This window comes from Hemicordylus capensis, chromosome 1 (genome assembly GCF_027244095.1).
Source record: "Hemicordylus capensis ecotype Gifberg chromosome 1, rHemCap1.1.pri, whole genome shotgun sequence".
NCBI classification, from domain to species: Eukaryota; Metazoa; Chordata; class Lepidosauria; order Squamata; family Cordylidae; genus Hemicordylus; species Hemicordylus capensis.
In genome coordinates this window covers 178,503,590-178,515,912 of record NC_069657.1, presented here as the reverse complement: position 1 = coordinate 178,515,912, position 12,323 = coordinate 178,503,590, and the positions used below count along the sequence as shown (strand labels likewise).

At 41.2% G+C, this 12,323-nt stretch overlaps 1 long non-coding RNA gene across 1 annotated transcript in view; it reads right to left on the bottom strand.

The window, feature by feature from the left end:
• The window catches only part of LOC128349808 (uncharacterized), a 35,398-nt gene extending 23,376 nt beyond the window's left edge, over positions 1 to 12,022 (bottom strand). The window contains exons 1-2 of the long non-coding RNA XR_008319002.1: positions 11,900 to 12,022; positions 8,672 to 8,757 (exon numbers count right to left, since the gene is read on the bottom strand). This is a non-coding gene — a long non-coding RNA (uncharacterized LOC128349808). The remainder of the gene's footprint in view (positions 1 to 8,671; positions 8,758 to 11,899) is intronic.
• Positions 12,023 to 12,323: the final 301 nt, after the last annotated feature.

Sequence of the window (12,323 nt, the reverse complement as noted above, 5' to 3'; positions counted from 1 at the left end):
AAAGGGCTCACAATCTAAAATGAAGCATAAAATAAACACCAGCAACAGTCACTGGAGGTACTGTGCCAGTGGTGGATAGGGCCAATTACTATCCCCCTGCTAAATAAAGAGAATCACCATGTTAAAAAGGTGCCTCTTTGCCCACTTAGTGGGGTCATGCCATTTCCTGATGAATTTGGTATGGAGAAATAGATCTAGGTGTCGTCAGCATCCCAGACCAAACTTCTTGACTATCTCTCCCAGCGATTTCATGTAGATATTAAAAAGCATTGGAGACAGTATGGAGCCTTGTGGAACCCTACACTTTAGCTCTTGCTTTTCAGAGCAACAGACTCCATGTGACACCATCTGGAATCTTCCAGAGAAGTAGGAATGGAACCACTGTAAAACAGTGCTACCCAATCCCACCTCCTTCAAGCAATCCAGCAGGATTCCATGTTCAATGGTATTAAAAGCCACCGAGAGATCCAAAAGAATCATCAGAGTAACACTCCTTCTGTCGATCGCCAGTTGGAGATCATCCATCAGGCCGAGCCAGGCAGTCTCAATCCCATAGCCCACCTGAAAGCCAGTCTGGAAAGGATCTAAATAACCTGTGTCATCCAAAACTGCCTGGAGCTGAGAAGCAACCACTCGCTCAATCACCTTGCCCAACCAAGGCAGATTTTAGAGAGGTCTGTAATTAGCTAACTCTGAGGGATCCAATGCAGGTTTCTTCAAATAAGGTCTAATAATAGCCTCCTTGAGAAATGGAGGCACCCTGCCTTCCCTCAGAGAAGCATTTATGATATTTACCAGACCCTCTCTAATAATATGACTGCCAGTTGAAATAAGTCACGTTGGGCAAGGGTCAAGAGAGCAGGTAGTGGGACGTACAGTCTGAAGCAGTTTGTCCACACCTTCAGAATTAACAAACCAAAAGTGATCCAATTCAATCCTACAAGAAGGGTTGCTGGGCACCTCTACAATAGACTCTGCAGGAATACAATATATTTTATCTGCAAAAAAGTTGTTAAACACATTACAGTGACTGACATATAGTTCCAAGTTCAAATTCAAGGCAGAGGGGGCATGAACTAGCCCCCTCTTTGACTGGTAAAGATCTTTTTGTTCACTCAGGCCTTTTACATTTTGATTTTTTAAACAGATTTTAAAATAAGTTTTTAAATGGTTTTGTATTCTATTTTGTATTTTGTTGTTGGTGGTGTGCTGTGATTTCATGTGTTATGTGCTTTTACTTGATGTTTTAATGCTGTGTTGTGAGCTGCTCAGAGAACAATTTGTTATGGGGTGGCTAACAAATAAAGTTGTTTGCCTGTTTATTTGGCACTTCAATATTATGGATGTTTGTGGAAATTTCTGAGAACATAACCTCTGCAATATTTGAGAGCTTCCTGTATTAGTTCCTCCATCAATGACATGGGTTATTTCAGATCAAATAGGGGTTATTTCAGGCTATTATTGATCATAGAATATCCTTAGCCAACCAGATTTGGCTAACTGGTTGTATCACTGGTAGGAATGGAGAAACTTGAGGAAGCATTGTCTTCCCTCTCAATGGTAACACACTTAGCCACTGAAAACAATTACTTGATCTTTCCCAGACAAGGCACTTTACTGCAATAGGGAGTGCCTTAATTTAGGACCAGTTTGGACAAGAGAGATAAAATAGCTTTAGGTTCAGGGAAGTTGAAATAGGCATAATAGGTGTATAGCTGGGTCTGTCCATATTTCTGATGGTTGTTTGCACTTTTTAATATCTGGGATCGTTCATATGGCATGCTCCACCCCCCTCCTTCTTGGCCACATCTGGCCAATAGGGCACCCACTTTCTTCTTCCTATTGGTGCATTCCCCTGTATCCAGTTGTACAGGAGAACTTCAATATTTGCGGGGGTTTCATTCCAGGCTGCAGCCGTGGATATTGAAACCATGAATATCGAGTTATTGGGCTTATGGGATCACAGGGGTTTAAATAGCCAAAAATCTACCAAATACAGCCAAATTTCGGAGAGGGGGGAGCTTCTTACTGTGCTCTGCTGCTTCCCCGAATTTTTCTGTGCCCTCAAATTGGCCAAAAATTGGCAGGTTTCCCCCCTATTTCCCTCCAAAAAGATGGGAACCATTTTGTGGCTCTGTTGAAGAAAATGGCAGCTGGAAATGACCTCTGCCATCATTTCTGGCCACCTCCGACCTGCAGATAGGTGAGGTCAGCATGTTTTGTTTTGTTTTTCCATGTATGCTGAGGTTGGGTGTCTTTTTCCTGACCATGGATACACAAATCTGCAAATGTGGAACCCATGGATAATGAAGTCAACCTGTATGTGTGCACATTCCAGTGGATGACCAGCTTTTAAAAAATACTTTAAATACACTGGGGTTTTTTTGGAGGGAGCGGGGGTTGCACTTGATTGGTGCTGGGTGGTAAGGGCAGGCTCCCTGTAGGTGGCTGTGCTCCTTTTCTGTGGCAAAGGCAACTTCCTTGGTGCTTCTAGCTAAGTCCTGACAATGGCTGCTCTACAACAATACACCAGACCTCTCCTGGCTCCCGTGACTTCTTCTAGCCCCTCGTCTTCCTTTCTCTCTGGACTTGCCTTGCACAGCAGGGAAGGAGGATCTCCCATGCCCCCTTCCCCTGCAGCCAGCCCTTCACCCTCCTCCTCCTCTCCATGCCAGCAAAGATGGAGTGCAGCACAGCCATTTGGAGACAACCTCCAGTCGTGCAGCTGTGGCTGTTCAGCAGCAATTTAGCCATCTCTCTCCAGCTTGGCAGCTTCTCCTAGCCTGCCTTGCCTCAGTTGCTCCCTAGTCCATTCAATAGCTCAGCTAGTAGAGTGGAGGATTATAGGATAACTGATTGCTGGAAATCCCTAAGTAACTGGTTCAATTCCAACTTGCCTCTCTCTCTCTCTCTCTCTATATATATATATATTAATTCACTTTCGGCTTTGCAGAAAGTCAACAGCTCCAAGGACTAGCCATTGGTATGTACGCATTGTCAAGAAAAGAGTGGAATAATGCCACTGAATGGCACCTTCTGTCAACAAACTGACTTCTCTTTAAATACTTCCCTTATATGAACTCCGTCCCACCCACCCCAGTTTAAATGTAGCAAAGATGCATTAAAATGCTATCTGGGAAAGCTCCTGGAACATTTGATCCTGGAATTTAGAATTCAGATTCTAAGCAATCTTGCCACTTTGCTCTGCTCCTTTCTGACATCACATCAGCTAAGCCAATAGCATCTGGGTGAGCTAAGGTGCATACCGTGTTTCCCCGAAAATAAGACAGTGTCTTATATTAATTTTAGGCCCAAAAAATGCACTAGGGCTTATTTTCGGGTAGGTCTTATTTTGCACACACCTCCCCTGCCACGGCAGGCAAGCACAGAACAACTTACTCCGAGGTAGTGCCCCAAGTTTCAACCCCATCTCCTGCCGTTCTCAATCCCTGCGGTCAGCGCGCGGCCATGAACCCCCGCCTCCCACCTAGGTCTTATTTTCGGGTAGGTCTTATTTTCGGGTAGGTCTTATTTTCGGGGAAACACGGTATCTGTTACCTTTTTCAAACAACTATGACATCCAGCAGGCAGCCCTCTCACTACAAGATTGAACTCATATGAATGTTAGTTATCAATACCAGCTTATGAACATCTATGTTACTTTTATTTGAAGTTTTATTTAAAGTACTTCTATTTAAGAGGCACAGATATAAACATCTAAGTGTAAGAAGATGCATATATAAGTACATGTCATCATCTTTTTTGATGGGAATATGATAATGAAAAAATGAATATGAAATATAAGGTTAATGTGGAATATGAAATGAAAGAAATTGAACTATGAATTATTTCATGTGCAGTGTTTGCATAGTTGTCCACATATACCAAGCTTTAGTTGCACATGAGTTTTCTCCATGCCATGATCCTTATCATCTTGAGAAAGAGATTAGCATCCTTTTCTCATAGGAAACCTTGACCACCATATTGAGTTTGAGTAGGTTGTAGCTGGGGTTTCAGTGGATCACCTAAATGTACAATGAAATCCACCTTTCCAATCAGTCATGTGACAGAAACCCAAAAGGTAACCTTTACCTTCCACTGCGCACCATTGTCTGAAACTGAGGCCATCACAGTGCTTCTCGGGGGTCTGAGTCTTTCCCATGCTTTAATTAAATTCATTTATGAAATCCTATAGAAATAGAGCAATAGCCTGGAGGTGACTACTGGACAAATACAAACACACATATACACACACATATATATTTCTTAGAAGAGCGAGTGGTCATTTATCCCTGATTGTCCTTAAAATTACTGAAGGCTTTAGCAATGGTTAAAAATGTGAACTGAAGCCAATGCCTAGAAGGAGGATGCAGCTGAATTTCACTGCCACTGAAATACCAGTACAAGTCAGGAAAATCAGTGGTTTCCTCTAATCTTCTTTCCTTTAGAAACTTTGCTAATGAGATCAATTCTGGAGGCAGTTGCCTCGATCCACAACAGTAAAAAGGAGTCCTTCTGTCATCGACTAAATAAAGCTGGATAACCTAAAGCTACGTTAAGTATTTGTGCTTTACTGTAAGGTGAACAGACAACCTGGTTTTACTGAGGCAGTACCACTACTTACGAGTGTCATGTTGAGTTTGGCTGTTACAAACAGCCTGTAACTGTTCTTTTAACTGACTATTCTTTTCCTGTGCTTTGCTGTGAACTTGAAACGCTGTCCTGCCGCAACATGACATGCAATTCAAATGGATACCAGATCAAACTGGTTTTGTATATCAGATCTAGGTAAGGAGGAAAACCTGACAGAAATGGAAATCTGTAATGCTCTGCTACTTGCAAGGAAAACCATTTTACAATGTATTAGAGGAAGATGGGACTGTGGAGGAATGATGCTTAGACCTCTTTGATTTTGTAAATAAGCCCTTGTAAATGAATTGTGTTATTATTACATTGATATTCCTAAAACGTCATCATTATTGGAAATAGATTGTGATTATAATATGCTTGCAAAGTCCCTATGCATGAAAAATCTAGCAGGGTCAAAAGTTCATGGCTTCTGCGGAGCAAGTTTCAGTTAAAGATGATGCAATGCACTGGTTGGATTTTGGAAGGAAAGCGATGTATCTATGAGGCAGTATAAAATATGATAAACAAATAAATTTTAATTGTTTTGGTTGTATTTTTTAAAAATGGTGTGAACCTGGAGTTACACTGTTTGGATTATTTTAAAAGAACTGTTGGAACAATTTGGGTATACATAGGAGGCTGCTTTAGCAGAGAGTTAGTTAGAGCCCTGGAGAAGTTTGGAAAGCATTGAGTTGGGAAGCTTTGTGAGAAAGAGTCCTGGAGAAAGTCAGAAGAGTTGGAGCTGAAGAAGAGAGTCCAGGAATTAACTGAAGCGGCAGTCCAAGCTGAAGAAGTTGGAGTTGGAGTCTGATAAGAGACTACAGAACTGAAGAATTGCTGGCACAGAGCTGTTAAAATCAAAGCAGAGAGGTGCAATCTCTGAAGAAAGGAATTCACTAAGGACTAGAAAGAACAAGACCTGAGGCTGAACTATCAGTTGCTAAAAGTGATCATCAAAGACCCTAAGTTAGGGCTCAGTGAGAGTCAGTGGATGCATTTTTAACCACATTCTGTTTGTTCCTTATGCTCTTTCTCTCCATTCTATGCACCTTTCAAGCCCTACATCAATCATAAAACCAACAACCTCATCACTTTGAACTAAAAGGCCAGATTACCTTCATAAGGACAGGGAACCATTTTATCCGATTCTGAAACTCTCTTAAATTTTTCAAACCCAATCTGTTCCCCAGCTTCTACTACCACAGGTGGGCTCAACTAGACCATGCCCGCCCCGCCACCCATCCTGGGCATCTGCAATGCTGCATTTTAAGGCATGGTTGTTTGCCTTGCTGCTCAACAAGGACAGTTGCATGCCGGAGAAACAAGTCCCACCAAACGATCCTGAAGAAAAAAATCTGATGGATCCTGTTGGGCCACAAAGTCCACATCCCAGGTGCAGTCGCAGCCCCCTCAAGAAGACACTCCTAAGCAAGGCCACCATCCACAAGCAAATAGGATCCAGGTCAAGCCAAAGGCAGCCAACACTCGGCTGCCCCATCACAGTTAGCTCCCCAGGCTGAGGCAGAGCCTTCCAGGGAGAACTTAGAGAGCCACCACCAACATTTATGGGGATGTGCCATCAGAACTGGCAGACCACACCACCTGTAAAAGGTTACAAACACACAAAACCTGTACTCCCGCACCATGGCGGCAGCAGTATACCCCACAATTCGGGGGGGGGGGGGAGGAGCTGGGGCTACTGAGGAGTAGAGGGAAGGGACCCAGTGTGAAATTCAGCCAACTTTGAATAGCTGGTGCACATGAGGGCTTTACTGCCAACCTCTTTGGCTACCCAAAAGAAGAAACACAAAATGAAGAGAGGGCAGAGGGTCTGGAGTGTCCGGCCTCTTGACCAGGTCCCATAGGGAAATATACATGCAGCTGCAGTGCCTGCTGGAATGAAAAAAAAGAAGGGAAACTCATGCAACTGTGGGGAAGGTCCCCCACATGTGTGAGTTGCATATGGGGTCACACAGAGCAGGGAATTATAAACACCACCACCTGCCTGGAACTCTTACTCTCTCTGGACCATAGCCACAAGGCATTGGATGTGAAATATAACCGACACTGAACAGTCGTATATAAGGGTCTAGCTGCCCAACCCCCTTGACCAGGTCCCACAGGACAAAGCAAATACGGCTGCATGGCTGACCGGAAAGAACCACTCCAGACTCCCATTGCTCCATGCAAATCCCCTCCACGCTCTATTCATGGTGGGAGGGGGCAATTCTCAAGTAAATTTAATCAAGATATTAACCACTGTGTTTAATGTGATGAGAAGGAAAGGCATTCTGAGTCTCTTCAAGATAGTAGGCTAGAAAACATAAATATATACATTCTATTGTTGGAAATACATCTTAAATTTTTTTAAAAAACAAGTCTCATGTTCTAATGTTAGACATATTTTGTTCTTATCAAATATGCTTCCCTGTATGACCACATCCTATCAGATATGCTCTCCATAAGAAAAATGTTGACGTGAAATGATACATTTTCCTTTAAATCTAGCTGTCAAGCCGCGGAGATTCCTTATTAAATCCATTTTTCAAAACTTTATGTGATTCAGTTTATTTAAAAATTACAAAGGAGATGACCAAGGCTATACATTCATATTCACTCTCCGAGTCTCCTAGCTATACCTAGTTGCATTCAGCCATGGCAATGCATGCTCAGCTTCATTTGCAATAAATTGCATTCACAATAAATATGATTTCACACTTCATTGTCAATCATTTAATTCACATCAGGCACAGCAAGTCAATACTCTCTTTTAATACCATTCTCTTCCATTTTGAGTCTTTAAAACACCTGCAGTGATACTCTTTCCCTCTGCAACTATCACACAAGGAATTCCCTTGTTAATCTTGGCAATTTCTTCACACTGAAGATAATTGGGTTTAGGTAATGATTACAAACTATAATTACAGGTGACCAATAAAACCAAGACTATCTGTCATAGGAATGCCAGAGCTGCTGGAAAAATTATCCCAACCTGGCTTGGAGAAATATGTTGGCCTTATAAAAGTCCCCCTCAAATGGCATCAAAATCTGAGCTGGAAGATTCCAAGCTTCCCTGCCCCCATGCTTGCCAACCCTCACAGCCCCCTGCAACAAGCCCCATATCTTCAAAACACCCTTCCCCTTTCCTTTGACTTCCCTGTCAACCAGAAGCAGGGGGAGATGAGAGCAAACTTTGTCCCCTCACTCCATCACTTTCCGTTGCTCTTCTCCAATGGTCCACAAATTTTGATAGATAGCATACCCCTTCCAAGACCTCCGACAATTGCTAGTACCCCAACTAAAACAAACAAAAACTTCTTGTTGCAATAACATTTATTGGTTTTATTTACATTTTACATGGAGCACAGCTATCCTACCCTAAGGGAACTCCAGGAAAGTCCTCAAGTACCCCTGGAGGATACACAAACCATAGTTTAGGGATGACTGCCCTACTGTGTTAGGTAGCAGCATGCTGAAATGCAAAGTTATGGGGTACCATGGGGAAAATGTGTCTCCCTTGAGCTGCCACAATTAAATCCTCATTGTGCCCTAGTGTGCATGTATATTCATGAACAAAATCCAGGGAGAGAGAATTCTATTTTAAATTAAATCTTCCAAGCTCCGCATTGTAGTCAGTCAGTTTTATTCACAGTACCATTCGTCCAATATTGGTTTAGTAAATCCATTAAAAGCCCTGGACATTTTTTGTCCAAATGTGTTGCGGTTATGCTCAATCATAGTTTAGCCCCGTGTATTTCACAGCTGAAAATGTTGGTGGTTTGGTGCAAAGTGGTAGACACACACACACACACACACACACACAACTCTAAAATGCTTGTTCATGTAACAGTGTACTGAACACGTGGCAGATTGCAAAATGGTTATATTTTTTCTCATCAGTCTTAGAAAGTCTTGTGGTCACAGTATTTGATGCAGATTTTATTCCCCCCCCCGCCCCCTAACAGCTGCAGCAAGTTTATGCACAGAGCTCATTTCAGTGCATAACAATCTTTGGACCAGGGCCTAAGAATCCCCATCTTACCATTGGTAGTCTGAAGCACTCCTACAAGCTGCTGTCTCAGTATTGAAGGATACAGAATCTGGCTGCCTTTCAGTGTCTGTTGAAAACTGCAAGAGGAACAGAAATTACTGATGCCCAGTTTGTAGTGAAGGGAAAAGAAAAGAAAGAGCCAGGAAACAGCAAAATATACACATTCCATTGTGCTTTTTGACATAAATCTAGCCTTTCATATATCAAAATCTTCATCCTCTGGGCTATTTTTTAAAAATAAAAATCATTTTTAGAAAGCAAATATTTGGTCAGTAGAAGATTTACCCTTCATGAACTTGTTCTCAGAAGATCTTACAAACTTCAAATTTCCCTTGAATATTTTGGAGAGGTTGGAAGTCATATATAAAGAAACCTCTCTCGCTTTTCAAAGGATAGCCCTCCAGAATAAATACTTTGCCCTGCAATTAGCCACAGGCACTACAGTTGCTTGAAGAGGGCAGACTTCTAATGTATTTGCTCTATAGTATACCTGTGTGTATTAGAAATCAGCTGCGTTTCAGTAGAAAACATTTCTAAATATGGAATTAAAGATTCAGACTTGTTTGCTACAACAGATTTTCTTTTTAAAGGAATCAAATAGCATGACCCTACTGAGTGTCCATTCACTTGCTCATGTATGCAACCTCTCGGATATATTTCTAAGCCCTTCTTTGATTTCCAAAACATTTTGGTCACCCGCAGACTCAAAGTCTCCTTCCAGGAGAAACAAGCAGAGAAGAATCAAGTGCATCTTGTCTTCCTTTTCTTTTTTTAATAAAAAAATTTCCCTCCAGGGCAGTGCATGCTCGGTATGACCCTGGCTTTTGACAAACCCTAGCTGAACAAAATGTAACAAGCCCTGTATATTTTGAGCAGCATTTTCTATTCTGACAGAGACAGCTCCCTAGCATTTGATGTCTGCTTGCTGGTCATAGATAATGGTGCATCCTGGGACTATTGTCATTCCTGTCAATAAGACGGCCTGTGGGGGACATGCAACAAAGCTACCTTTTGATTCACCGTTTTCCCCTGCCTTCCCAAGACATTTGTAAGCCTGTGGTCAGCTAGGTCACTTTATTTCATCCTGATGTGCCTTGATAATAGCATCATGTCTAACAAAACATTTTGACAGACCATCGATGTGTGTTTCTTTGCTTTCTGTGTTGTTTTCTCTTTCTCCTCAATGTCAAACAAAGTTTGAAAGCTGCCGATTATATTTGTTTTGCACTGGAATCTGAAAAGAGATCCTTTTCCTTGAAGCAATTACACTCCTCATATTAGGCCTTGGAAATTCATTTATCAGAATTGTGGGATATCAAGCCGAGAGAGAGACAGAGAGACAGACAGACAGACAATCAACCTCTTTGTTGTTTGTTAGGACTGCATTTTCTTTAAGAAATCTCAAACTGCCAAGGTGGGAAAAGTTAACTGCTACATACAATTCCCAACTTTACTTATTTCTGTAAGTTCAATTTAAATGTTCTTTATAGGGTTACAAGAGGAGACATCCTCTTGCTGCAAGGACTTTCCCCATGGCTAAAATGTCCTTATGAAGTCAGATAGTAGTTAAAGTAAGTGACTAATTGTAGTACGTGACTAATCACCTACTACCAAAAGCAACGCCATAGGTCATCGATACCTTTTTTTGAGCAAGTTCAAACAGATGAATTTTGGTGTTGTGCTGATATAGCAGAGATTCTAGTGGGGTGAATCTGTGCCAAATTTGTCAATAACATTTTGCCTTTGAGTGATATTTAAAGGAAATATGAAGGTTCCTCCTAAGGCAAAACATCTGAGGAATTTTGAGAGTAGCCAAAAGGCTTTTGATAAGAACATCATTTTTCAGTGGCAGGGGTCTAAACATCCCTCAGCTGTTTTCTTCTCCTTCTTCTTCTTCTTCTTCTTCTTCTTCTTCTTCTTCTTCTTCTTCTTCTGTGGTGATTGATTTTTAGTTTATTGTATCACTGTTGTTACATTAATAACATGTAACAAAAAGTACAGTCAAAAAGCAAACAAAACAATCAAGCAAACATAAAGTTGATTGTTTTTACAATGATCTCTAAAAGATCCATTATTGAAAAAATGCATTCAGTTTTTGTTTTGTTTTTTGTTATTCTCCATTGTTTGTTCTTCATTGTTATAGATAGATAATAGACAGATAGATAGTACTGTACACAAAATATAATAACAACAACAACAGCAGCAGCAACTCACCATCAGCCAATTACAAAAAGCAACTTTACTGGGAACAGCCTATATTCTGCGACAATATCTATAATAACAGCAACAGCATTGATAATAAAATCCAGCCATCCCAGGTCCTTGGGAAGGACTCGATGTCTGTATAAAACAAACCAGTCAATAACACCTGTCTGACTGTGTAAACAATAATAGCAGCAGCTAACAACTTATAAAGCACAAGAAACAAGACTATAACAGTGAGGTAGAACCATTATGCCAGCATAAAAGCTATCCATGTAATGCCACCATTAAAACCAGTCAGTAAAAAGCAAGACAAAATAAAAATGATTTTACAGCTCATTCAAAACTGACTAGTGTAGAGGGCAGCCATCTCTCTTCAGTGAAAGAGTTCCACAGTAGTGACACCACCACAAAAAGGTTCCTGCCTTTCTTACTTGTTAAATGAATCTGAGTAATTTAAAGGATGGGACAATCGCTCAGTAATAAAGCATATGCTTTGCATGTAGAAAGTGCTGGGTTCAGGCCTTGGCATTTCCAGGTAGGCCTGAAACCTTGGAATGCTATGCAGCATAGACAATAGGGTTGTGCAAAGCTTGGGATTGTTGTTAAATTTGAATGAGATTTTGGGAAAATATAAATAGCTAAATCTGAACAAAATTCAAAGAGACCTCCAAATCTCTCTGAAGCAAATCAACAATAGCTGAATTGCAGACTTTGTGCCCACTGAAGGTGCTACCACCTGTAGAATACAAGGGAAAGAGTTATGACATGCAAGGACAAGGCAGTGGAGTGGAATCAGGAATATTAATAGCTTAATGAAATAGATATTCATTAAACTAAACCAAAAGGCAACGTAGCATTGCCTTTGAAAATGATTCAGAAGCTTCAATTAGTCCAGATTTCAGTGGCCCACCTCCTCATGGGTGGACATAGATCTGATAGTGTTACACCTCTTTTATGGCCACTGCACTGGTTGCCTGTTTGCTTCCAGGTCCAATATAAAATGCTGGTTCTCACCTACAAAACGCTTATGGGCTTAGCACCTGTATATTTCCGGGATTGCCTCTCTCGGCCAGTTGTATCCCATCCTGTGAGGTTGTCTCAGTTGACCCTCCTTAGTGTCCCGGGCCCTGGTGTAATGTGTGGTGCTTGAGACCAAAGGAGCACCTTCTCTGTTGCTGCCTCTCTTCTTTGGAACACCCTTCCTCCCTGATTTGTTCAGCCCCCTCCTTATTTATTTATTTATTTATTTACTTATTTATTGCAATTTTATACCCCCCCTCCCAATTTGGCCCAGAGCAGTTTACAAACAAAACAAAAACAGTCAAAATCAGTCAACAACAAAAACAAAAATCCTAAAGTACCATAAAATAATCAGTTTAAAAAAAAGTTAAAAACCCTAAAAAAAACCCAGTACATTAAAAACCCCTTACAACAATGT